Source organism: Stylophora pistillata, chromosome 1 (genome assembly GCF_964205215.1).
Source record: "Stylophora pistillata chromosome 1, jaStyPist1.2, whole genome shotgun sequence".
Taxonomy (NCBI): Eukaryota; Metazoa; Cnidaria; class Anthozoa; order Scleractinia; family Pocilloporidae; genus Stylophora; species Stylophora pistillata.
This window is the reverse complement of record NC_142519.1, coordinates 4,218,365-4,242,371: the sequence shown is the minus strand read 5'-3', so window position 1 is coordinate 4,242,371 and position 24,007 is coordinate 4,218,365. Positions and strand designations below refer to the sequence as shown.

General features: G+C 38.9%; 2 pseudogenes across 2 annotated transcripts; one reads left to right on the top strand and one right to left on the bottom strand.

The window, feature by feature from the left end:
* Nucleotides 1-336: 336 nt before the first annotated feature.
* On the bottom strand, nt 337-13,149 carry LOC111318983 (fibroblast growth factor receptor 3-like; annotated as a pseudogene). The gene is made up of 14 exons (XR_016000954.1): nt 13,059-13,149; nt 12,373-12,437; nt 11,923-12,049; nt 11,379-11,672; nt 10,809-10,999; nt 3,977-4,436; nt 3,610-3,717; nt 3,073-3,254; nt 2,726-2,848; nt 2,249-2,319; nt 1,719-1,759; nt 1,279-1,378; nt 796-895; nt 337-381 (listed from the first exon to the last, which is right to left on the bottom strand). The product of XR_016000954.1 is annotated as a fibroblast growth factor receptor 3-like (transcript).
* LOC148740912 (uncharacterized) lies at nt 12,472-19,917 on the top strand (annotated as a pseudogene). Its single transcript, XR_015998982.1, has 7 exons — nt 12,472-13,011; nt 13,650-14,728; nt 15,324-17,138; nt 17,502-17,538; nt 18,130-18,372; nt 18,785-18,862; nt 19,185-19,917. The product of XR_015998982.1 is annotated as an uncharacterized LOC148740912 (transcript).
* The last annotated feature ends 4,090 nt before the right edge of the window (nt 19,918-24,007 follow it).

Sequence of the window (24,007 nt, the reverse complement as noted above, 5' to 3'; positions counted from 1 at the left end):
GATAGATTTACCGTGTCTAAATAAAAATAAAGTTCAAGTTCAAGTTCAAGTTACTGTAATTTCTATTCTGTTAATCCTACTTTTACTTTTAATTGCATATTGCGTAATTTGTGAATAACTTAATTTGATTTATTTTTATTATAATTGATGTATTTCAACAGGGAAGAGTCACCTACTGGATCTGTTAATAAACTATTACTATTATTATTATTATCATTATTAATATTACATTTTACGTTAGGCCTTATACGTATATGCACGTATTCGAGATATCGCGATTTGCTTCCTATTACTAATCAAATAAAATGAGGGTTTTGCTTTAGCATCAGGGCGTCATCAAGCCTCTCAATCGTTTTCCTCTGTGATATTTGTATATGTCCTCTGAAATAAATCATTGGAATTAAGAGTCAGCCATTGATAATTCCGCCACGAAAAAATTAATAACGAAACAATCAATGGCTTTACTTGAATTAAACAAAAGTAATGAATGAAGTTAGGAACAAGCACAAGAAAGAAAAGACACTCCTACGGATGTCGACCAGTTGACAGACGGACGGACAGACAAGCAAGTGGATGGATGACTATGTTTAAGAAAAGATAAGCGTATTCATGGCGGGAGTTGGAAATAAAATGTTTAGCAGAAGGACTGAAAGGGTGACAGAGGAGTCCATGAAAGGGTGTATTGAGTCATCGAGTAAAAAAATATTGAAGGAGGAAGAAGAGGACAGATAAGGTTTAAGAAAGGCGATACTGAGGAGAAGAAATGGAAATCTTGTAAATACAAACATTAATTACCTTCACTTCTCGTAAAAAGTTCTTCAGCTGTTGGGCGATCTTTGAAAAGGCTGGTCTCATCATAGGATTTTCTTTCCAACAAGAATTCATCAGCTCATATCTAAAAATTCAATGCAGTACGAGTTAACGTTTTCTTGAAGCTGACACTGTCAGCATCTAGATTTACCGTATCAAACGTGGAAAGGGGTACAAAGGGGGATGACCACGATTATTGGAAAGATCACTGATTTGCCGAGTGTGACATTTGATTTGATATGCAAATCGTTTTTAAAATCATAACGACTCTTTCCATGCATCGTTTCGATTTCCAACGAGAAGAAGTGAATGTCAGAGGATCTTACAAGACCTGCCTCGAAGAGTAAAACGCTTTTCAATTATTTCTAAAGTAAGGCAAGTTAAATTTTCATTATTTGAAGCCCTCTACAAGATTATAAATAGTTCAATTCCTTTTCTATCGCCACCATACAAGACTTTGAAGCTTACAGTTCTTCCGAGCACTGATCGGGACGAGGCATCCGGTATCCTGTAGCCAGTCGACTCACTAAGGCAATTGGTGATGAGATGTCAGGGTATGGCAACTCACCTGTTTGGTAGAAAAAAGATCATCATGATATAAATAATTCAGTTATAGAGACAAGGATCTTTATATGGCTCATTTACAGATAAAAATTAAGCGCAGCTCGGGGACAAAAAAGATGTAGGACGAATAAAATGTTCAATAGCCGTATGGCGGGCCTCTGATCTTCATTAACTGTCGTCTGACTGGCAATACGCATTTTTCTGAATGAAGATGCTTGTGCCTGTATAGTTAGCTTAACAAAGGAGCCTTCCTAACTTTGGGCTGCTCAATGGATTGGAATCTCATGACAAGAACATGATTTCTATTTCATAGGGTGTCGCACATAATATCACACGACCCTTACCGTAAGTGGCAATTTCCCATAAGACAATACCAAATGACCACCTGCAAATATGCATAAATGCCTTAATAACTTTAATGAGTTAGGAAAAGAAGCTGATGACCTTCTGGTAAGGAGAATTAGCACTGACTTGATTAAAGATGAAGTCACGTCGTATTCTTTGAGTGTTTAATGAATATTTGCATCGCTTAAGACTTCGTTGTGTCTTTCCTGTCGGATCTCACCTCTGATATAAATTTCAATCAACTAATATGAGCATAAGATTGTCCATTTGAAAGAGGAAATTACTAAAGTCATGCTAAGTTTTCATGGTGTGTCCATAAATGCAAATAGATAAACATACACCATTCATGCACATGGAGACGAGCAAACAACGTAAAATGAAGCCCTGATGTAACCATGGTAATGCTCAAGGGAAAATACCAGAGCTGCAGGCAAATGACGTTTTTGGAAATCCTTTGTGCTAAGCAATACCTCCGGCTCTAAGTCAAGAGACAGCTCTCTGACAGTATTAAAATACAAATTGAACTTACACATCACTCATGGATGTAAAATGCAGATCTCGCAGAGATTCTAAAGACGACCATCTCCACGGAACCTTGCCCTGTTGAAAAGACAGATTCATGTGAGCAAGGTCCTGTTTGTTGTAGAGTCAATACCCTTTGAGACTAGGAAGAGGCTGACTCATGAAAAAGAAGGATGCATCGAGTGCGTGTATGCCATTTCTTTTTCAACGTTAAGATATATAACATTTTCTAATTATTGTTGATCACCAGTAAAAAAAAAGGGGGTAGTTATCTTGGCCGCTTTTATTGTTATCATCATCATTTTTGTTGTCTTTACTATCAGTACAAACATTAACCATAATTAAGTAAACACGATACACAGTTCGTTGGGAGGGAATTAATTCAGTGTGTTCGATTATACTATGGAAGACCATCAATTAAAATGCATTTTAGTTTGTTGATGTTTTTGTTTAGTCGTTGAAACTGATAGCGAAGCGTACTTACGTTGGAGGTCATCGTTTATAGACCAGCATCGGATATGTCTCTGGCCAATCCAAAGTCTCCAACTTTAGCAACCAAGTTGGCATCAACTAAAATATTCCTCGTTGCCAGATCGCGATGGACGAACTGTGAGAGAAGACAATTTATAAATCTTTAGCTTAGCAGACACTCACGAATGATTGAGTGGTGGCTTCTACCAAAGAGCAAAAGATCCTCAATGTGTCCTTCACAACTTCGAGCTTCCAGCGTTATATTTTGAGCTGTTTATAATCTATATAGAAAGTGGTCATCTGTCATGGAAGGTAAACAAAGTTACCTCAACATTTCGGCACATTGTCAGTGGGTCTTACCTTTCTCTCCTCTAAGTGCTGCATTCCCGCGGCAATCTGAAATGCAGTTGTAACCAGCTGCCGGTCATTAAGCTTACAGCAGACGTTATGATACTTGTTGTTTTCCCCTGGAGCCCTCTTGGCCTTCAAAAGATTTTCCAGACTGCCACCATGAATCAACTCAGTGACTACAAGAAGGTTTCCTAGTGAAAGAAGAGTAAACACCGGCAGAAAAGTTAACAAGAGAAAGTATTTGGACATTATTTGCTCCAGCAGCTGATCGAAAGATGATTTCGTCGGTAAAAATAAGTTAAGTTGGTGCCACAAAAACCAAGAAACAAATTCCATATGAATCCCCCAGCATTTAGCCTAGCATCAAATGGTTTTCTATCAAGAGGCACAGATTTTTTGCATAACACGTTTTAAGTCTACTAATTTCTTTCTAATCATAACATCAGCACATGCACTGTTCGAACTGATCTTACAGTCGGATGAAACGTTACCTTATTAGTAATCCTGCTTATCTCTAAGACGTTACATCGTCGAAAACTGACTTACCTCCCTCTATCCGTATACCAATCAAAGTGACAATATTAGGATGTTTCCCAGCATGCCTCAAGGTCCTTATCTCATTAAGCAGGGTTTCTTTGGTAATGGCACTAGGGTCTACATATAGATAGAAAAATAAGAAAGGGGACTTCTCAAATTGCTTGGCTATGGTAAAAAAATGGTGTATGGAAAAGATTGGCGAGGCTACAGAGAACGTTCAGACGAGACAGAAGCAGACTTTATGGGTGTTTTCCCGCAAAGGGAAAAATGACGAAAAAGTGAGATGGTGCATATCTTTCAGAAAGAAAAATCAATTCAGCGGTATACCACTGTACTTCGGAATTAATAATGTCACATTTTGACGTCGCGTACGTACTTTTTAGCTTCTTAACAGCTACATCTTTCATGTTTCCGTCTTTTCCACCATAGCGACCTTTGAAGACGATCCCAAATTCGCCTTCTCCGAGTATTTCATCGAATACTTCAAGATTTTCCAAGTTTTCGCTTCCTTCTTCGGTCTCTTGAGACGATATCTTTCGCTGTTCGTCGACACCCAGGTCAACACATTTATCAGCAGTGAAAATGTCAGTGCCAACAATCTTCTCACCCAAATCTAATCTCACTTGACTTGTTTCTACTATATCTTGCATTGCATCATCCTGCTCTCCTCCGTCTGGAAGCCCTCTTTCCCCTACTGCGTCCCCCATTAACAGATGCCTTTCTTCGGGGTTTTTGATGGTTTGGTTATTGGGCGACCAGTCGTTTTCAAGGTCTTGTATCCCGTTTGGCAACTGCTTGTCTTTTTCTAAATACACCTTTGTCGCACGTCTTGTGCCCTGTCATTTAATTGAAGGCAAAAGGCAAGTACCATATACATCTTTCATTACGATGACCGGCAAATTTGACAATTTGAAGGTATGTAAGTAAGAAATATGGCCCTTTTTCGGATTGAACTGCGCTATAAACTCAGTGAAAATGGGGCGAGCAAGCCACTGAATTCTTCTAAAGAAGTTGTTTATAAGACGAAAGTGAAAGAAAGGATAATTTGGAGGAGAAAAGAAGTGGGGACAGAAATGGGCGTTTTCCTTAGCCTTACTCTAAGCCTCAGCCGAACTAACGACAATCATTATACGCAATCTTGCTTATGCTGGCATACGAAGGAATGTTAGGATTGACCAGCCATGAAAGGTACGTTTTTCGCGTGTCATCGATCTTGTTACTATGTAAGGCGAGATGCAGAGTCTAGAAAAACTTTGCAAATTTTAATTATTGTTATCACTATTAATATTATTATTTTTGTTATTATTATTATCATTATTATTATTATTATCATTATTATCATTATCATGATTATTATGGCTACTTGCCGAATGCTAGGAAATGTCGCATCGTTGTAAAGCCTGAGAAGCAAGAGTCAGCCAAAGACGTGTTTAAGGCAACAGCTATCAATATTACAAGCGAAGGCCATAAACATCTTGGCGTAGTGATTGGCTCACAGGAATACCAAAAGGAGTATGTCGATGAAAAGGTATCAGAATGGGTCAGCGAAATACCCCAACTCGCGGAATTTGCTGCAACCGAACTACAAGCCTGTTACTCGGCTTATATGTTCGGCCTTAAACACAGATGGACTTACTTTCTTCGGACTATTCCCGACTCCCAGGATCTCATTGAACCTTTGGAAAGTGCTATAAGCCATGTCCTCATACCTGCAATAACTGGGCGCAAGTGTAATCAACTGGACAGAGACGTGTTGTCCTTACCCGCTCGCTTGGGTGGCCTTGGCCTTGCAAATCCGCTAATAGAAGCACCGCGGGAGTACAAGACATCCGTTGCAACAACTGCACCGCTCGTCGAACAAATTAAAGCCCAACAACATCACTTACCAGAAGACTCGGCAGTAAAGTCATCAAAACAGACTTCCCAGCATAAGAGGGACAAAGACGTCAAAGAAAGAGTGAAGAGTGTTTATGAGAGGGCACCACTTAAGACCATTTATTTTATTTATTTATTAATTAATTAATTTATTTAATCTTTATTTATACACGATCAATTCATCAGCCTATAAAAATACATATCACAACCAAGCGAGCACTAGATCTGGCTACCGAAAAGGGTTCATCGGTATGGTTAACCGTCCTTCCCTTACAAGAACAAGGATATAATCTCAACAAAAGAGAATTCCGAGACGCCATTCAATTGCGATACGACTGGCAATTCGAAGATATTCCTTCCAAATGTGCTTGTGGGGACGTGTACACAGTGGACCATGCAATGGTCTGCAAAAAGGGTGGCTTTATTATACAGCGCCACAGCGAACTTAGAGACTTAGAAGCTGAGCTTTAGGGAATTGTCTGCAAAGATGTGGAAATCGTAACCCAACTCCAAGACACGACAGGAGAGCAATTAAGAGGATATGTGGGCAAGAATCTAACATTTTCAAAATATGGCGGCCACAGCCAAAACATCGATTCGGCTCATATTCTTAAGTTAGGTAGGCCTTATGGTGAAACAAAGCACTGCATACTTCGTTTGGCTGAATATCGATTTATTTTCGAGAAAATCGACAAAAGCTGAATTTCGCCCAAATGCCGCTTTTGAAGCTCAAAATTTCAGACGAATCTCGGAGCATCGCGCCACAAATTGAAAACACTTGGACCGATAAAAACTACCAAATCTTGAAAAACAACATCCATACATGATTCGACAGCAATTTGAGCAATTCTTGAGCATTTATTTACACAATCTAATTGAATTTATCCGACCTTCTTCTAACAAGATCAAAAATAGGTCAAAAGTAACCTGTTATTTAACTATTTGCTATACAAAATAATCGACTGAAAATCTGGCTTTTGGCAGGCGAAGTGTGGTTCTTTTTTTATCTCCAAAGGATTTTTTGGGGAAACGATTCAGTGCGATTGAATCAGATTTTAAAGTTGGCTGAAATGAGCTGATTTGACGATGCCGTCAGTTATTCGAAAATGTAGACATTCACAGGCAAACTCGATTGTTTCGCATTTTACATCCAATCTACAACTTATTTAATATAATATCATCTTACCGTCCATATTGCTGTACCACAAAAGGGGATTGCAGTCCTGAAATTGTTGCATTGCTCCCATAATAGCGATATTGCTTGGCAGGATAGTCAACACCTCCTGATAATGATTGTTTACAAAGCGTATCTCAGGGTTTCCCTCTTTCCATTTCGTTGAAAACGTAAGAGATCTTTGTTTAAATATAAGTCTTTAACTAAACCGCGAACCAAATGTTGGCGAAATGTTGCTAGTTCAGAAACATGTTTCTCGTGTGCGGAAAAACGCTAATTGTTCAAAATTAGGGTCCACGGAAATCGACAACTCCACAAAAATACAACTTTGGACTGTGAAGCACGTGGCTACAGGAACTAAGGTCGAGTGTTACATAAAAGAAAAAGGAGCAAACAATTATTTAACTCCGATCCTTATTAAGTTCATATTTTTATTTTGTAAATTATTGTTTAGGTTGATAAAGCTCATTTTAGGACAAAAAGGAGGACAGATGAACCTAGTTCGGTGATTAAAACCTCTCCTTGCTACAATACTACTGTATTTTACTGTTGATAAGTTTTCAACTTCCCTGCACTCTTACTAAATTTTCTTCTGTTAACGGTATGTAATATTCAAAATGAGTTACAGTCAAACCTACCAAATGAAATTCAGAGGGGTGCTTTTATCGTTAATCGCTGAAACCACACTGAGTATCTATAGAAACACTTGATGCTTACTTTGTGTAAGAAGGAACCGGTCGAGATGACAATTGCCTCGAGTAGAGGTAAGGATTTTAAATAATTTACAAGTATTTTTTAAGACGCTAAAAAATTGAATCGTATTTGTGTCCTCTTCCTTGCTATTTTAATCTCTATTGATTGTTTGATTAATTACAGAAATTACCTTGAAACTGGCATTTTCGTTTCCTAATAAAATGAATTAAAGAGAAAAGATGTGAACTCTGCAACAGCATTGCGTGTCGTTCTCCTCATAAGGATATCTGCTGCTCGTTCAAAACTATAGTAAGAGTACACTGTGACTTTGACAGACCATCCAGAAAACGGGAAACAGTAATTATACCTTTTCTTGCGTGTTCAAGGCGGATTGAGAGCAATTCCGCTAGTCTCAGTTTTTCCGGGCCAGTAGACGAAGTTGACTTAGTTCTTAGCCGAGCAGCCGTGTTCTCTCCTCCTGCTGACATACATGACAATTTGTTCCTCGCTTAGTGCAAAGCTTGGTTCAGGGGTGAACGAGAGGCTCTAGATCGAGGCGCAGAGTTCCTTCTGATATATCAAACCATGCTCAATAATATATCGCCATATGATGCATTGATTGGCTTTGGACTTCTATAAGAAGTAGTCATTCACTTCTTAAATTCATTAACTAGGAAGGAAAGATTTAAAGAGATAGGCACAACATGGGTTTTTTTACTTTCTTTTTTCTGGTTAAATCTAGGTGTCAATCTTTTCCTGATGGGCGTGAACATTCTGGTCTGACCAGACAACTGGCTTATGTTAAATTTTTCATTACGCATCAGCCACGCTCTGTTATATTTCCCCATATAATGCATTGATGGCTTTGAGCCCGACCATATTTGAAGGGGATAGATCACTACTTGGCTACCTTCTTGGGCAAGAATACTAAATAACTAACTAGTTGAGTTGATTGTTCAAAGCCACTGTTTCCAAAATGCAAATATTTTATGTAAGTATACCGACTCGCACTCGACTCTGCTGTGTCAGCCGGTGCAATGATTACTCGAAGCGTTTCTTGAGTTCCGAGATCCCCAAAAAATGGTTTTATTTCCAGATGTGAGCTTTTTTGGGACGTCTGCCGGGAAAAGGTGGTTGTGAAAAATGTGAAAATGTGAAAAAAGTGAGCTCTTTTTTTTTTTGTCCTAAAATGAGCTTTATCCCCCGAAGTACCATGAAACATTCAATTATGATGCATTAAATTATGATCGGAGTTAGATAATTGTTTGCTCCTGTTTCGTATAGGTAACACACAACCTTATTTCCTGTAGCCACATGCTTCATAGTCCAATGTTTTAATTTTGCGTTTTATTTCAGTGGACCTCATTTTGAATTAATTAACGTTATTCTGCACGCGAGAAACATGTTTCTGAACTAGCAACATTCCGCTTACATTTGGTTCACGGTTCGGTTGTAGACATATTTTAAACAAAGATCTCTTACGCAAAGTATTTCAACGAAATGGGAACAGAGAAACCGCGAGATACGCTTTGTAAACAATCATTGTCAGGATGTGTTGACTATCCTACCAATATCTATTGCCATTGAGGGAGCAATGCAACAATTTTAGGACTGCAATCCTCTTTTGTGATACAGCAATATGGACGGTAAGATGATATTATGTTAAATAAGCTGCAAATTGGATGTAAAATGCGAAACAATTGAGTTTGTGTGTGAATGTGAACATTTTCGAACAACTGACGGCATCGTCAAATCAGCTCATTTTATCCAAATTTAAAATTTGATTAAATCGCACTGAATCATTTCCCCAAAAAAATCCTTTGAAGATCGAAGAGAACCACATTTTGCCTTCCAAAAGCCAGATTTTCAGTCGATTTTTTTTTGTATAGCACATAGTGAAATAAGGGGTTACTTTTGACCTATTTTTAATCTTTTTAGAAGAAGGCCGGTTAAATTCAATTAGATTTTATAACATAACCAAAGTAAAGCGCGCGCTGCGATTGGTCAATTTAGCGTCCCCCATTTGCCCATGGGTGTACGCTGCTGACGTGAGCAAATGCAAAGACTATTTTTCCGCGCGCCCTTGTTTTTTCTGGTCGCGTAAGATTTGTTAAATAAAAGGGAACTCTAGCTACAATGTTATGTTATAAAACAAATGGTAAACACCACAGCGTACACCATTGAGTTATGGATGCACTTGGGAGGTTTGCTAAGCACTCAAGAAGCTAGAGTCGCTCTCGGTTATCGCCTCGAGCGACTCTTACGCTTCTTTCGTGCTTAGCAACCTCCCGCGTGCATCCATAACTCAATAGTGTACGCTGTGGTGTTTACCATTTGTTAAGTGTAAATAAGCCATCAAGAATTGCTCAAATTGCTGTCAGATTATGTATTGATGTTGTTTTTCAAGATTTGGTAGTTTTTATCGGTCCAAGTGTTTTCAATTTGTGGCGGGACGCTCCGAGATTTGTCTGAAATTTTGAGCTTCAAAAGCGGCATTTGGTCAAAATTCAGTTATTGATTTTCTCGAAATAAATCGATATTCAGCCAAACGAAGTATGCAATGCTTTGTTTCACCATAAGGCCTACCTAACTTGAGAATATGAGCCGAATCGATTTTTTGGCTGTTGCCACCAAATGTTTGACCGTTGGCAACATTCGCTCTTAAACAGTGGTTCCAACATGGCGCAAGATGCAAGGCTAGACATTCATGCTCGTGGTTTCTGGAAACACAATCGATCTGCATTTTTCGATATTCGAGCTTGTCACCCAAATGCTGAATCGTACAGAAATCTGGAATCGCAGCAGATTTACCGCATGCATGAGAATGAGAATAAACGTTCCTACTCAAGACGTGTTCGAGACATCGATCATGGTTCATTTACGCCTCTTTGTGTTTACTTCGACTGGTGGAATGGGCCAAGAACGTTTGAGATATCACCGTCGCCTTGCAGAACTCATTGCAGAAAAGAAAGGAGAACACTATTCAAAAACAATTTCCTGGATCAGGGCAAAACCTTCGTTTGCATCATTAAGATCCGCCCTAATCTGCCTAAGAGGATTCAGAACAATTAGATGGCCCAAATTGGATTTTACTAATGTAGACCTAGATATTCAAAGCTCAGAGGCTGCCATTTGTTAATAAGCTTTTTTTTTTAGATAATTTGTTAGTCGACATTTTCACGTATTTTTCGATTTTTAAGGATTTTATCTTAATATGTTGGTAAATATTTTGATGATTAGAGTGACTTATCGTTATCATAGTGTATAACCTCTAGTTTTTCTTACATTTTTATAAGACATTTTATCACATTTTTTTCGATTTTCGAGAATTTTATCATAATTTTTGTTATAATTTTTTGTGATTATGGTGAATAAAGGATAATTTTTTTAAAACAAAATTGTTATTATTATTATGAAATCTTTCTCTTTCATTACGGACGGGGATGTCGCGTAACGTATTATTTACCTCTTTATCACGATTTCTACGCCGAATCCACACAAACCCAATGACTACACAAATAAGTGCAGCCACCACCAAAGTGCAGGAGACAGCGATTGTAGTAGTTTGAGATGCTGAATTTTTTGGCTTTTCATTCATGGAGGCTGCGGGAGTGAGTGTTGTAGAGGTTTGAGATGTTGAATTTTCATCCTCAGAGGCTGCGAAAGTAAGTGTTATTATAGATGAATTATGAAAAAAAAAAAAAAATATATATATATATATATTTATTTGGAGTCTTGAGTCATAGATTTCAAGCGGGGGGACAACAGTAATGATAATGATTACAAAAACACAAATCATAATAATATTAATGGCAATAATGGTAATTATGACAATACTAAATGTAAAAAGTCAGAATTATGAATTGACAAAGAATAAAAAAAAAATACGAAGACGACGTAGAAGAATGGGAAAGAAACGCAAAGGATAAAAAGGCATTTTATTCCCAACCATCGCAATTTTGATCCAAAAGTCAATCCTTGCAGTGACTGTCGTTAAGATCTTTATCTATTCCTTTTCATTCCAAAAATATCTCACCTTTGCTTAATACAGCTTCTTCTGTTCCCGCTCCGATGCTGTTATTGGCAATACACTGATATTTGCCATAATCTTCCATCTTTACTCCCGTTATGAAAAGTTGGTTGCGATTCGCTCCGCTGTCTTGAATAACACTTGCTCTGGGGTTAGACTGTAAAGGATATGAAGCATTTTTTTTAATCCAATGGATTTTAGGCCTCGGGAAGCCCTTAGCAGTGCAGCTAAAGGTAGCATTGGAACCGATCGAGACACTTTGCTTCTCTGGACCTTCAACGATCTCAGGTGAAAAGGCACCTGCAAATTGATATAAAAAATGATTTATTTGGGTGCATGTGACGTTATGAGTTGTCTAATTTGCGGCAATTCTTTAAGATGTCGGGGCTAAGCCTCGTTTGACATCCGTAAGAACCGACTCAAAGAGGACTACACTTCAAGAGGAATTTGATGACGAGATGACTGAGGAGGTGCAGGAGCGCGACACCCACCTTTCCATTATAAACTTAGGATGTCTGTTATTTTGTAGAGCTATGGTAAGGTTGCTTACCTTGGATCGTTATTTCAAATGATGTCCTTGTGCAGTGTTTTCTGTAACCATTGCCAGCTTGGCAAGTGTAGCGGCCAAATTTGTCAAATTTGAGTTCCGATCCATATATTTCTTGTATAGTTGATTTCTAAGTTTACAAAGGGAAGTGAGACCCCTTGTACAACTGTCTTGGTTGTTCCATAATCTAGTGCCACTTGCAAGAAATGAACACTTGCTGGTCATTGTGCTAAAAAATGGTGTGGATAAGTCCAAATTAGTTGATGCTCGAATTGTGTAATTATGTCTATTTTTAACACAACCAATATAATGATTAAAATAATCGGGACATTTCCCATGGACAATGTTACACATAATACACAATTTCCTATGCTCTATTATGTTACTAATGGGGATCCAACCTAATCTCTTAAAAAGGCCAACTGTTCATTCAGTACCTGCAATTAAAATTACTCTGGCACAACGTTTCTGAATCATAAGGAGCCTTTGTAAATTATCGATTTTAGTGTTTCCCCACACTGAACAACAATATTCAAAGATTGGTTTAATAAAAGCATTGTATAGCAAAATCCTAATTGATAGATTCAGGTACTTTCTGGCTCTTTTAAGAAGATTTACCCTAGAATTTAATTTAGTGATCATGTAATCTGTATGGCTATTCCAATTAAGATGCTTGTCAATCTTCACACCAAGCAGCTTCTCGTTTACGGCCTCTTAGATTTCATTGCCTCACAACGAAAGGCTGATTGATGGGTTTGTGCAGTGGGAAAGGTTTTGCTTGGTTCCAGCTAGTAGCTGTTTTGTTTTCTTTGCATTTGAGACCATCTTGTTTTGCAAGAACCAGTGATTTGCTTTGTTGAGACTTCCCTGAAGTCCGTGTTGGATATGCAAGGGATTAGAATTAGCTATCTATAGTGTAGTGTCATCTGTGTAAATATCCACATTGCAATCAGGTATTGCAAGTGGAAGGTCATTGATATACAACAAGAAAAGGATGGGACCCAAAATATAACCTCGTGGAACACCTCTAGTAATGGGAAGTGCATCAGACAGTGATCCATTGATACAACATCGCTGCATTCGATTGTGCAGGTAAGACTCAAATCACCGCAGAGATGTATTATCAGTGTGGTACATACTGATTTTTGATAAAAGTAAGCTGTGAACTACCAGATCAAAAGCTTTACTAAGGTCCAGCAGTACAGCGCCAACAAGTTCTTTTGAGTCCATAGCTTTGAGCCAGTTGTCAGGGTTAAGGTTCAGATGTACCAGCAGATTGAAGAACAGAAGAAAGGAAGACAGATTTTGAAAAAAAAAATAATAGATGGTGTGCTGTTGGTTCTCAGTTTAAGATGTTAGCTTACTGTACTGCTATGAGTTTTTGTTGCCAAAAACTTAACCCCTAAAACTGATAACTATCTAATTTCTCCTAATGGTTTCTCCCTCAAATCAAGTATTAAAGTCATGAGAATGAAGAAAATTATCAGACTCAAGAAGCTCTTGATTGTTAGAAAAATTCCTCTTACATGTTCTAAAGGAAATTAATATTTATAAGACTTTGGAGAATTTACAGATGGATGTGAGGGTAATAAGGGTGAAATACATGTAGCATCAAGAAATCCACTTCTTTAAAAAGTTAACAATGTTTTTGTCTTATTTATTCATTTTTATCTATTTATTTGTGTTATTTATTTTTTAATTTATTTTTTTTTAATTATTTGTGGTGTTAGGACATGCTTCGCTCAGCCAGAATGGAGAGCCAGGAACACTTTGCTCAATCTAGAAAGAGAAAGGTAAACTTTTCAAATTCATTGAAGCTTATGGTGGAGCAAAGTTATCAGGATGGTAATCCACAATTTTACATTGAGACTTGTCAACTTATTTTACAACTCCAACATCTGCTGAAAATTGATTCACATGAAACTTGGTTTGATTATGGGATGTTCCTTTATGGAAAAGAGGATTTTCTTGAAGCCAAGAATGCCCTGGAAAATGCCATCAAAGGACTTAATACCCATGGACTCTCCACCAGTTCATCTTTCTTAGGACAGTGTCATTTTCGAGTTGGTGTCATTGATAGTCACCTCGGACACTTTTCAGAAGCTATGGTGTCTTTTTGGAGAGCTTTCAAGTTTAAGATTATGGTGGGAAACAATGAGATGTCATCTGCCATTTGCCATCACTGGCAAGGTTATTTGCATAGAAGAATGGAAGACTTTGAAAAAGCACTTGGGGTTCAAAATAAAGCTTTGAAGGAGATGGAACAAAATACAACAGTTGATTCTTCAAGGAGGTTCCTTGCGGACTTGTACTTTGAACTAGGCTGCATTCATTATGAATTAGGAAATGTTGAAAATGCTGCCAGCTTTCTTGAAAAGTCTCTGTCCGTACACGAGGAACAAGTGGGTTATTTTAAACCCAAACTTCGGTTGTACATTCACTTGGCCAAGGTTCAGTATCTAAAAAGCATTAGATGCTCTGGATCAATAAATAAATGGACACAGAAAACTCTTTCTTTCCTTGAGAGGGCTGTAACATTGTGCATGGAAAACTCCCACAGTGGACACTTTCGTGACAAACTTCCAGTTGTTATGTTTGCACACACAGACCAAATTGAAAAGCTGGAAGGTATTCTTCCTTTGGCACTTAACCTTTGTTCATAGCTAACTTCTGTCTTGAGTGAAGAGAATGGAACAGTTAAACAGAGATTAGAGAAGGTACAGAAAGATTTTGAGTACTTACTGAGCACTGTTGTGAGAGCAGCAGACCAAGACCAGCAACCTAACTTGCTTCATGATGGATCAAATAGGTCAGTACTTGGCATGTAGTTTGGTTTCATCATTTTCAGGTATCTACTTTTTGGTGCAAGAAAACCAGACCTCTTTGAATTTCAATAAACTTGATAGGTACATTAAAAAGCATGTCTGAAAAATTGAAAGTAAATACCAGCATAATAAAGTGTTGTGATATTTCTAACTTTCTCTTTATTTGAATACTGTACATGTGCCACATATAAATGGCATGATATACTAACATTACCTATCGTAATTGCAGCTAAACGTTTCTTTGTTAGTCTCTGTTTAGGGTCACGTTATGTCATATGGTTACCTGCACTATAGCCACTTTTTTGTCCACTTCCCAACCGAACAGTACTTACCAAGAATAATCGTGGCAGTTTTATCACGACACACAATACGACAACAAGAAATTCAAGGCTGTGCGTTTCTTGTACAAAAAAAATGTACCACAAACTTTTACCCTGATAAAATCATCGCTTTCAATTTATTTCGTATTATTAAATAAATTCCATTTTAGGGAACTTGACGAATGTATGTTGACCTTGAAATGTAGATTAGATTAGAGTTTTAAGAATCAATGTTTTTTTTTGTTTTTTTTTTTCACAGAGGTGAGGAACCTAACCCAGCACACAGGCAGAAAAAGAACTCAGTTCCTTTCCTCGAACCCCTTAAACCAGAGGAAATAGTGACCTTGATTGAAAGGTTACAAAAAGGTGTTGAAGATGAAGAGGAGGAAGAGGAAATCTATGCGGTGTTATTGGATTTTGGAGGACAGTCAGTCTACTATGTAACGCACCCAATCTTCCTCACTGTTAGAGCGATGTATCTTCTGGTTTATGACCTCAACCGTGATCCACACCAAGTAGCCAAACCAGTTGTGAGGCAAGGAACTTTCAGGAAATACGAGGACGGGTTTGGAGCAAAAACCAATTTGAATTATTTAGATTTTTGGATGACTTCCGTGGCGTCCTTTGGAGGCATAACTGAGAATTACGAAGTCAACTCTCAGTGTGGGGTTTTGCCAGAGAAACTGCCCCTTGTATTCTTGGTATGCACCCATGCTGACGGTCCCCATGGTGGCAGAATTCCTAGCGCATTTGCCCAAGAGATTTTTTGTTCTTTACAAGCCAAGCCTTGTAGAACCCACTTATTTGATAGTGTGTTTGCTGTGGATAACACTAAATCAGGTCTTAAAGTGAGTGCCCAGAAGTCACACGTTTGAGAAAGGAAGTACTTGCTGTTGCCAAGGAGTTGCCACAAATGAAAGAAGCCATTCCAATCAAGTGGTTGAACTTTGAGAAGGCGGTGAAATTCGTTAAGGAACAAAATCACAAGTGGATAACACTGGAAGATGCAAGGCAAATCGCCAAGCGCGTATGCCAAGTTGTTGATGATAAAGAGTTCCAGACATTATTGAACTTTTTCCAGGACCAGAGGATTTTGATCCATTTTGATGACACGCTAGAGTTGAATAAAATGGTGATTTTGGATCCTCAGTGGTTAATTAGTGTGTTTAAGAGGGTCATCACCATTAAACCGTATAGCAATCAGGAGGAGCAGTTCAAGGAGCTATGGTTTCAACTCGAGACAACGGGAATCCTAGAAGAAAAACTTTTGAAACATCTTTGGGGTCCTTTGTTTGATGACAAAGAAACAGCAGAGAGCCTTGTTGCTCTCATGGAGAGATTCAGTCTGCTTTGTCTGTGGCCCTCGTCAGGTGCTGCCTGTGGGAAGCAATATCTGGTTCCATCCATGTTAATGTCCCATCCACCAGATGCCATCCTCAAACTGATCGCATCTGCGCAAATTCCCTCTCTCTTCATTAAATTTGAATCTGGTCAGGTCCCGCCAGGATTGTTCCCTCGCTTGGTGTTGCAGTTCTTTCAGTGGGGTAAAGATGGATTATGGAGTGCAGATAATCCACAGCTGTATCACAATTTTGCCAGATTCTATAAAGGTGGAGAGGAAGAGTGCTCTGTAATCCTTCTTTGCCATTCCTCTTCTGTCGAGATCGTTTATCACAGAACTAAAGATAATTTTGGATTGGCAGACTGTTTGCAGTCAAGAATGAATTTGTCTACCGACTTGAGGCATGACAACTTTGATGTGATTTTCGCTCGTGATGTGCATAGGCAGGTGGTGTTCATTCTCGAATCAATGCGCAAGGAATTCTGTTGGTTGAAGAATATGAAGTATGACTCGCGTGTTCTATGCTCAATCTGTTGTCAAGGAGGTGCAATAAACTTCTGCCGTATTTATCGTGCCCAAGGTTGCACTCAGGAGGAGTGTCTGCATTTCTGGTCAGAATCGCAGCTACGTGGTGAAAAGCATATCGCTGTTTGCACAAAGTCTGCTGTTGCTCTGAATAACAAAGTTCACGTCAGCCAGTTGGCGCCATGGCTTGCACAGGTTGAGAAACAGGTGAGCTATACCTAAGACTCTGATTTATACCAAGTAATTACCTTTAGCTTCTATGTTACACTGCGCCGAAACTCTCCATTCGCGAGAATGGATCAGTCAGTAGTTGACCAACAGCGCACCCATCCCTCCCATAACCCAACAAAAGTCAACTAATAACAAGTTGGGGTTGATGTTGGGTCTAGGGAGGGGGAAGGGGTGGGTGCATCGTCGTTCAGATGCTAATATTGATCAATTATTTGTAAAAATAGCTACACTATGCTCATCTGAGTTGTTTCTTTTCTGCTTTGGAGGGATCACATTGTCCTCTGCATAGAAAGACGATCTTTATATTGAACGTTGTCCCTCTCGATTTTTTTGTAACAGGTTGCGATTGATGAACTTGGAAGTGTTCACTTGGGAGGTAAGTTTCAGCTTCCGTCCTACCGCAGGAGGCAGTCCGGATCAGTTTTTCGTCATTCTGCCTTGGTTTTTTAGGACAACATTGAAGTTCGAAATCGAAATCATTTTTCTAAAAACGCCTCGAGATTCAAACCTTGGTCTTTTATATGCCACGTTAAGGTTTTGTTTAGCAAATGGTTTTAATTTCCTCCTCATTTTCTTTGTTAGCTGATTTTTATTCCTATATCAGTCTGGTGTATTTTTGTAATTGTTGTTTTGAGAAACAACAAGTACACCAAGATGTTTAATTAACACTACCAGAAAGCGATTGATTCCAACGCGTTTCGCGAGAATGTTTGTTGAAAACTGATAAACACTTGGTTTAACTCATACAAAAACTTAACCTTCTCATAGCGGTTGCTTCGAACAATTCAAGGTCGGTGAACTTTACGTAAGGAGCTTACCTATTTTTTTTCAAACTTGAAAATCGTTTGTGTATCCGTGATCATAGTGTTGGATATACCGACCCTCTGATTCTGAAAACCCTATCATCACTTCTCTAATATCACTCCACCGAATGGTTTGCTGATTAAGAATTTTTTCCTCCTTGTAGAAAATGACGGGAAATCATTAGCACTGCCTGAGAAGGTTGTGGAATCACTTTTATCTCGAACATGTGACCCCAAGGAGATTGTAAGGCAATTAATTGAGGAACTACAGGTGAGCCGTGCCTCTCTGGAACACCCGGAGCCTGAGACCAAGAGAATGATTCGATGTCTGGCGAGAAAGGCTAAAAGTTCCAACAAGTTTGATGTGGTGAATCATCTGAGAGAAATCGCACCAGCTGGTACTACTGGTCAGTTTGAGAGTTACGAAGCATGTTCTCTTGAGTCATTTGTGGCGGTGTGATTTATTGAATACTTTATTTATCCAGATGCTGAGATTCAAACATCTTTCTCCTTAGTTACAACGTGGTAGTGGCACCAAAAAGTATTCCAATATGTGTATATGGTCACAGGGTGTGGCTCAGCAGCTACTTTTCTGTAACTCTACACCAGAGCATCAGAGTGCGAAATTCCAAGGTTCGAGGTTCAATCCTTCGTCTCCTGACAAAACGAATACAATAACGTCTCTCTTAATTCAACGACAAAGCTGTGCACCTTTTGAATTTAAAGCTGTTTTTATGTTTGTTTAAATAATGATTTTTATTCGTTATTATTGTCTTTGTTTCGATTTTTGTTTCACTGTCAGTGTTCATCTTTCGTCAGGTCCCAGACTACCTGAAAAGCTTGACGTGCGGAATGTTCCCATTACTCAGATGAGAAATCTTACCATAGAATTAAGTGGTAAGTGACATGTATTTGAAATTAGGCATCGTGTTCTCTTATCCATATTTGAGGTTTTTTTTTTAACGTGATTAGGGGAAAGCAGAATAAATTTAAATTCATCAAGATACACAGTATCACTGATGCAATTATTATTTAAGATTTCATGGATCGAATATTCATGTGAACAGGGAAATACCTATGTTTTTTGCTATGCAAAATTCATATCCACATGAGGTAGTTGCCTTTTTCAATTTTCACATTTTAGTCAAAGGAAAAATGTCCTCTAACAGTTTTGAAATATCTTCAAAACCAAGCAGAAAGGTTTCGTTTTCTCTTTCAGGCGGCGATGAGTGGAAAGTGGTCGCTGAGAAACTGGGACTGACTCCCAGAAAGATTCGTTTCCTTGACAACCGAACGCTGAACCCATTAGATGCTGCCCTGGCTTTTCTTGCTAACCAGCGACACATAAATGTGGGCAGTCTTTACGACGTCTTGATCGAGTGTGGGTATCCTGTGGTTGCTGACGACATGTAAAGTGGCAGCCCCAAGCGGAACTTTCCTCAGAGATGACAAATGAGGATTTGGAAGTAAAACAGTGGTGGATGATGATTATAACTTTCACTGTGAACTTGTTTATGTTGACATGTGTAGATTTCTCCAGTTACAGTGGCTACCACTTCTGACTGAATTCAAATGATTCACACTTACAGCGATTATATCCCTAAGGTTTCAAGCGCTTTACAAAGATATCGTTGACTGTTATAAAAAAAAGAAAAATAGAAAGAGAAAAATGACGTGGTTTCCGACCCAATGGCAAACACCTACTCGTTTGCGAAGAATCTGATAACTGATCAGTTTTTAGGCATTTCAGCTTCATGAGAAAACATTTGGATTTTAGAATATAAAGTGTAGGTGGCGAATGGTTTCTCAATCCAAATACATATTAGGCAAAGGATTGTTCTTCGTCTTGTATTGGGTCGCCTTATAGTTCCGTGACAACAGATTGCATCGTTCTTGATCGCCCAAGGTTTGCAAGAGTTTTCAGATATTAATCTTGTAAAGCAGTTGTTTAATAGTACCTTTTGAGTTTCGTTAAACCAAAACCAAAGAAGCTGCAACAGGGAATCGAAATAAGGCGAATATGAAAAGGCGCCAATGACAACTCAAAGTAAACCAAGCGAACTGCTTGAAAAGCGGGAATCGGGGGTGACCGAGTCGTGATTGTAACATAACCAAAGTAAAGCGCGCCCTCTGATTGGTCAATTTGGTGTCTACTATTTGCCCATGGGTGTATGCTGCCGACGTGAGCAAATGTAGACTAGTTTCCGCGCGCTTTTTTTTTTTCTGGTCAAGTAAGATTTCAGTGTTACATAAAAGGGAACTCTTTTGCTACAATTGATCAATGTTATGTCATAAAGCAGATGGTAAACACCAGTTTGAGTTATGGATGCACTCAGGAAGTATGTTAAGCACTCAACAAGCTAGAGTCGCTCTCGGCTATCGCCTCGCGCGATTTCCTCGCGCGACTCTTACGCTTTTGTGTGCTTAGCGACATCCCGCGTGCATTCCTAACTTAACAGTGTACGCTGTGGTGTTTACCATGTGTTAATTGGCTTTTACTTTTGCGTGTGATTGGCGGAGAGGATGGTCGGGTTTCAAACCAATCGAAGAAAGATAAAAGCTTAACCAATGTAATCTCGTTCTATAGACGTCTAATGCCCTGAATGGTTTACGGAGTTTGTTGTGGTGGCGAATTGATCGGATACCCTCTGAATAACAACAGTTATCGTGTCAAACTTCAATCTAAACTTGGTTTATGGTGAAATGTCTGTAAAGAAAAAGTGATAGGAAGACATCAGGTATGATCATTAAACCTGAATCTAATTACTTGTAAGTTAATCGAAAAAAAGATACTATCTAAAGTAACTTAGTGCTGGGAACTGCGTCATGATTTTATGGTTCTCGATCTGATATTACAAATTCTCCCTTAAGAGGATTTGACTACAAGAGTGTTCCCCTTCGTGGTTGTTCAACCCAAATTAAGGAGGCTCCATAGGGATCTTGATGGCGCGAACATAGCTGGAGCTTTAAATGTGTCAACAAGCAAAACAAACAGCAGCTCGCACGATAGTTAACTAAAAAGGTGTATTGAAACGGTATATAGCGATGCATTTTTTTATATAATGCACTTTTTATATAATATCCATAGGCCTTCTGCGCCTGTACCAGAGGAAAGATTACGGAAAGAAGACAAATTCGAAAGTTTACGCGTGCTCAGATATCGAACTTGGCGAAGTGCTATTTTATGTCGTAAATTTTCAGAGTAAGAAAAAGGGGATCTTTCGAGTGAGATTTGTCGCCATGTTGGCTTAGTTCAAGCCATGCACAATTTCTAACGTTTTTGCACTGGAATGAGAACAGTATTTGGCAATATAATTTCACCTAACAATACACTCCTACATAACGAAAACCGGCTGGATGTTTTAAAAAAAACGATGATATAATACAAAAGTACAAATGGAAGGTTACTACTCTAAAAATTTTCATTAACTTCAATCCGTCGTCAATGAATTCACCGTGTGCTTTAAATACAATTTGAGCGAAAGAGCATTGGTGTACAGTTGAAGGTCTCGAATGAAAAAAGTTTTTGTAAGGTTTTCCTTTTCCCACTCTTATTGTAACTTGTCGTAAGCGTAAGCTAATAAGAGTTCGGTCCTTCACCCCTCTCAAGAAGGGGAAGGAAGAACTGGGGAGAAGGGGGGAGGAAAGACCGTGGGCTCATTTCCTGAATAGCGGCTTGTTATGGAGCCTAGACTTCTCTTGCTCCATACGCAGTTTTCGGTTAAACAGTGAAATATTTACATTATTTCGGGGGCTTTCTATTTACCTTTTGTAGCTACGAGTTTTTTCTTACCGCTCACTTTTAAAGAATCAAAGGCTCCTTAGAGCAACCTCATGGTATGAACTTTTGGCGCCCTTCATGTAACCTGCGATCTGGCTTTCTTTGGAAAGATTTTTTGAACGTGGCAATACGTGCTGGCACAACTATTGTGTTTGTTGTAAGCGTTTTGATGGAGAAAAACTGTCTTAAATTGCAAATGTGTGAAGAATTAGTTGAAATACCGGCGGCTACAAGATAAAATCAACGAAGTTTCACGCTTACCAATTTGCAGTAAGCTTAAGCTCACTTCATATTCGTGGTGTTTGGGTCTTCACACACGAATCGTTCATGTTATCGTCACTTTTAGAACTCAGACGCCCATTTCTCTGCAGTCGAATATTCTGTAAAATATTTCCTTTCCATGTTTGGCTCCACAAAGGTATGTTTTGATCAAGTTTGGAATGAAAAAATACAATCACGCTTCAAAGGACAGGACGCCAAAATGAATCTGTCCAAGTTGTTCGGCATATTCTCGCCTTTGTGCCACCCTCCGAATATACGTACACCTTGACTTTGAACCGGGAAACTTGTCACGGAGGGGGAGAGAAAGTGTTTAATCCAGGGTTAATGCATAAATTAATGTCTAACAAATCGAGTGAGTGATTTTTAATTGAGTTTCGGTCCCAAACCCTAAACCTCATAGCATGACTTACGTCATACAGTAAGGTAAAAACCATGAGGTAAAAACCAGCGATATTAAAGACTGACGTTTCGACGGCTTCATGCCATCATTCTCAAATTCAAATAAATACATTTTGTGAGTTCATTATATAGAAAAAGTACGTGTGAAGGTCTCAATGCATGTGATTAAGAAATAAAAACGATGAATAAAAGATAAAATAGGTGAATAAAATACAAGCGTGGTGCGCTTGAACTGTCAGATAAAAGGTTTTGCTTTGATGGAGTCAGATTGAGTGTTAAGTGTTGGTTTTGTCTTTGATGAACAGCATTTCATAGATTAAATAATCCAGCTTCCGACCGGATTTCTTGAGGATTGTAAATTGGTCTTGGTCTTTCCAAGGATATTGGCTTTAATTTCGTTTCATCGTTGATGGACGCCACACTTAATAAACGTACATAGTCAGATCTGTCCATGACAACAACACCTGACCCTTTGTCCGGTTTCGAGATTATGATAATATATAGATTTAGCCAAGCCAAAAAGCGGAGCTCCCAAGTTCGTAATATTAATGATGACATAAAAGATGTGCTTTTGCCAAGACTCGCCTGAGACCTTGGCCCTCTTGGCTTCTTTCGCCAAGGCTTCTTATCATTTGGATCTTTTGCCTGTTTAGTTTTACAGCACTTTGCAAAATGGCCTACCTTGTGGCATTTCCGGCATTCTTTCTTTCTTGCGGGACATCGCTTGTCATCCTGAGTGTGTCCTGACATGTCACATCTGTAGCATCTCTTCCCTTCAGTTTTCTCTTGGACGGAATTTAGTCCTTTTGTCAATCCTTCATTTGGGTTCTCAATAGCTTCTGCTTGTCTGTCGCTAGCTTCCATAGACCTTGCAGTATTTTGTAGTTGCTCTAAGGTCAGTCCTCTTCCTTTCTCCAGAAGTTTCCTTCGCAAACGACTAGACATACATTTTTCGATTATCTGATCACGAATATTTTCATCCTTGGCATCACCGAATTCACAGTATTCTGCCCTTCCACGAAGCCTTGTGATAAACTGATCGACGCTTTCAGTAGGGAACTGAGCCATAGTTCGAAACAGATGTCTCTCGTAGGGGACATTGACTTGGGGCGTGAAGTATTGATCGAGTTGTTCCATCGCTACTGTGTAAACAGTTTCACCTTCGCCAGGTTCTCGAGCTTCTGGAAACGTGTAGTAAACATCTTGCATTTGTGGACCTCCACAGTGAAGAAGAAGAGCTTTCTTTTGCGCTGCGTTTTTTACTCCTTTTCCAACGATGAATAATTCAAATGATCGCTTCCATTTCTTCCATCGTGCTCCAACAGTTGTAGGATTCCCGTGAAGATCGAAGCTAGATATTCCACCTAAATCAGTGATAATTGCGGCAGCCATTCTCAAACTACAATATAGATCCTTCAATCAGTGGTTTTCCTCGTCGCCAGTTGTAGTATCCCGCCCGGATGGTTCGGATCTAACCAATAACACTCGGATTAAACCAACGCACATTAACTTAACAGTTTAATGGTGGACAACGTGTTCTAACAACAACTCTCGCACCCATGCGCCAATGGGTAATACAC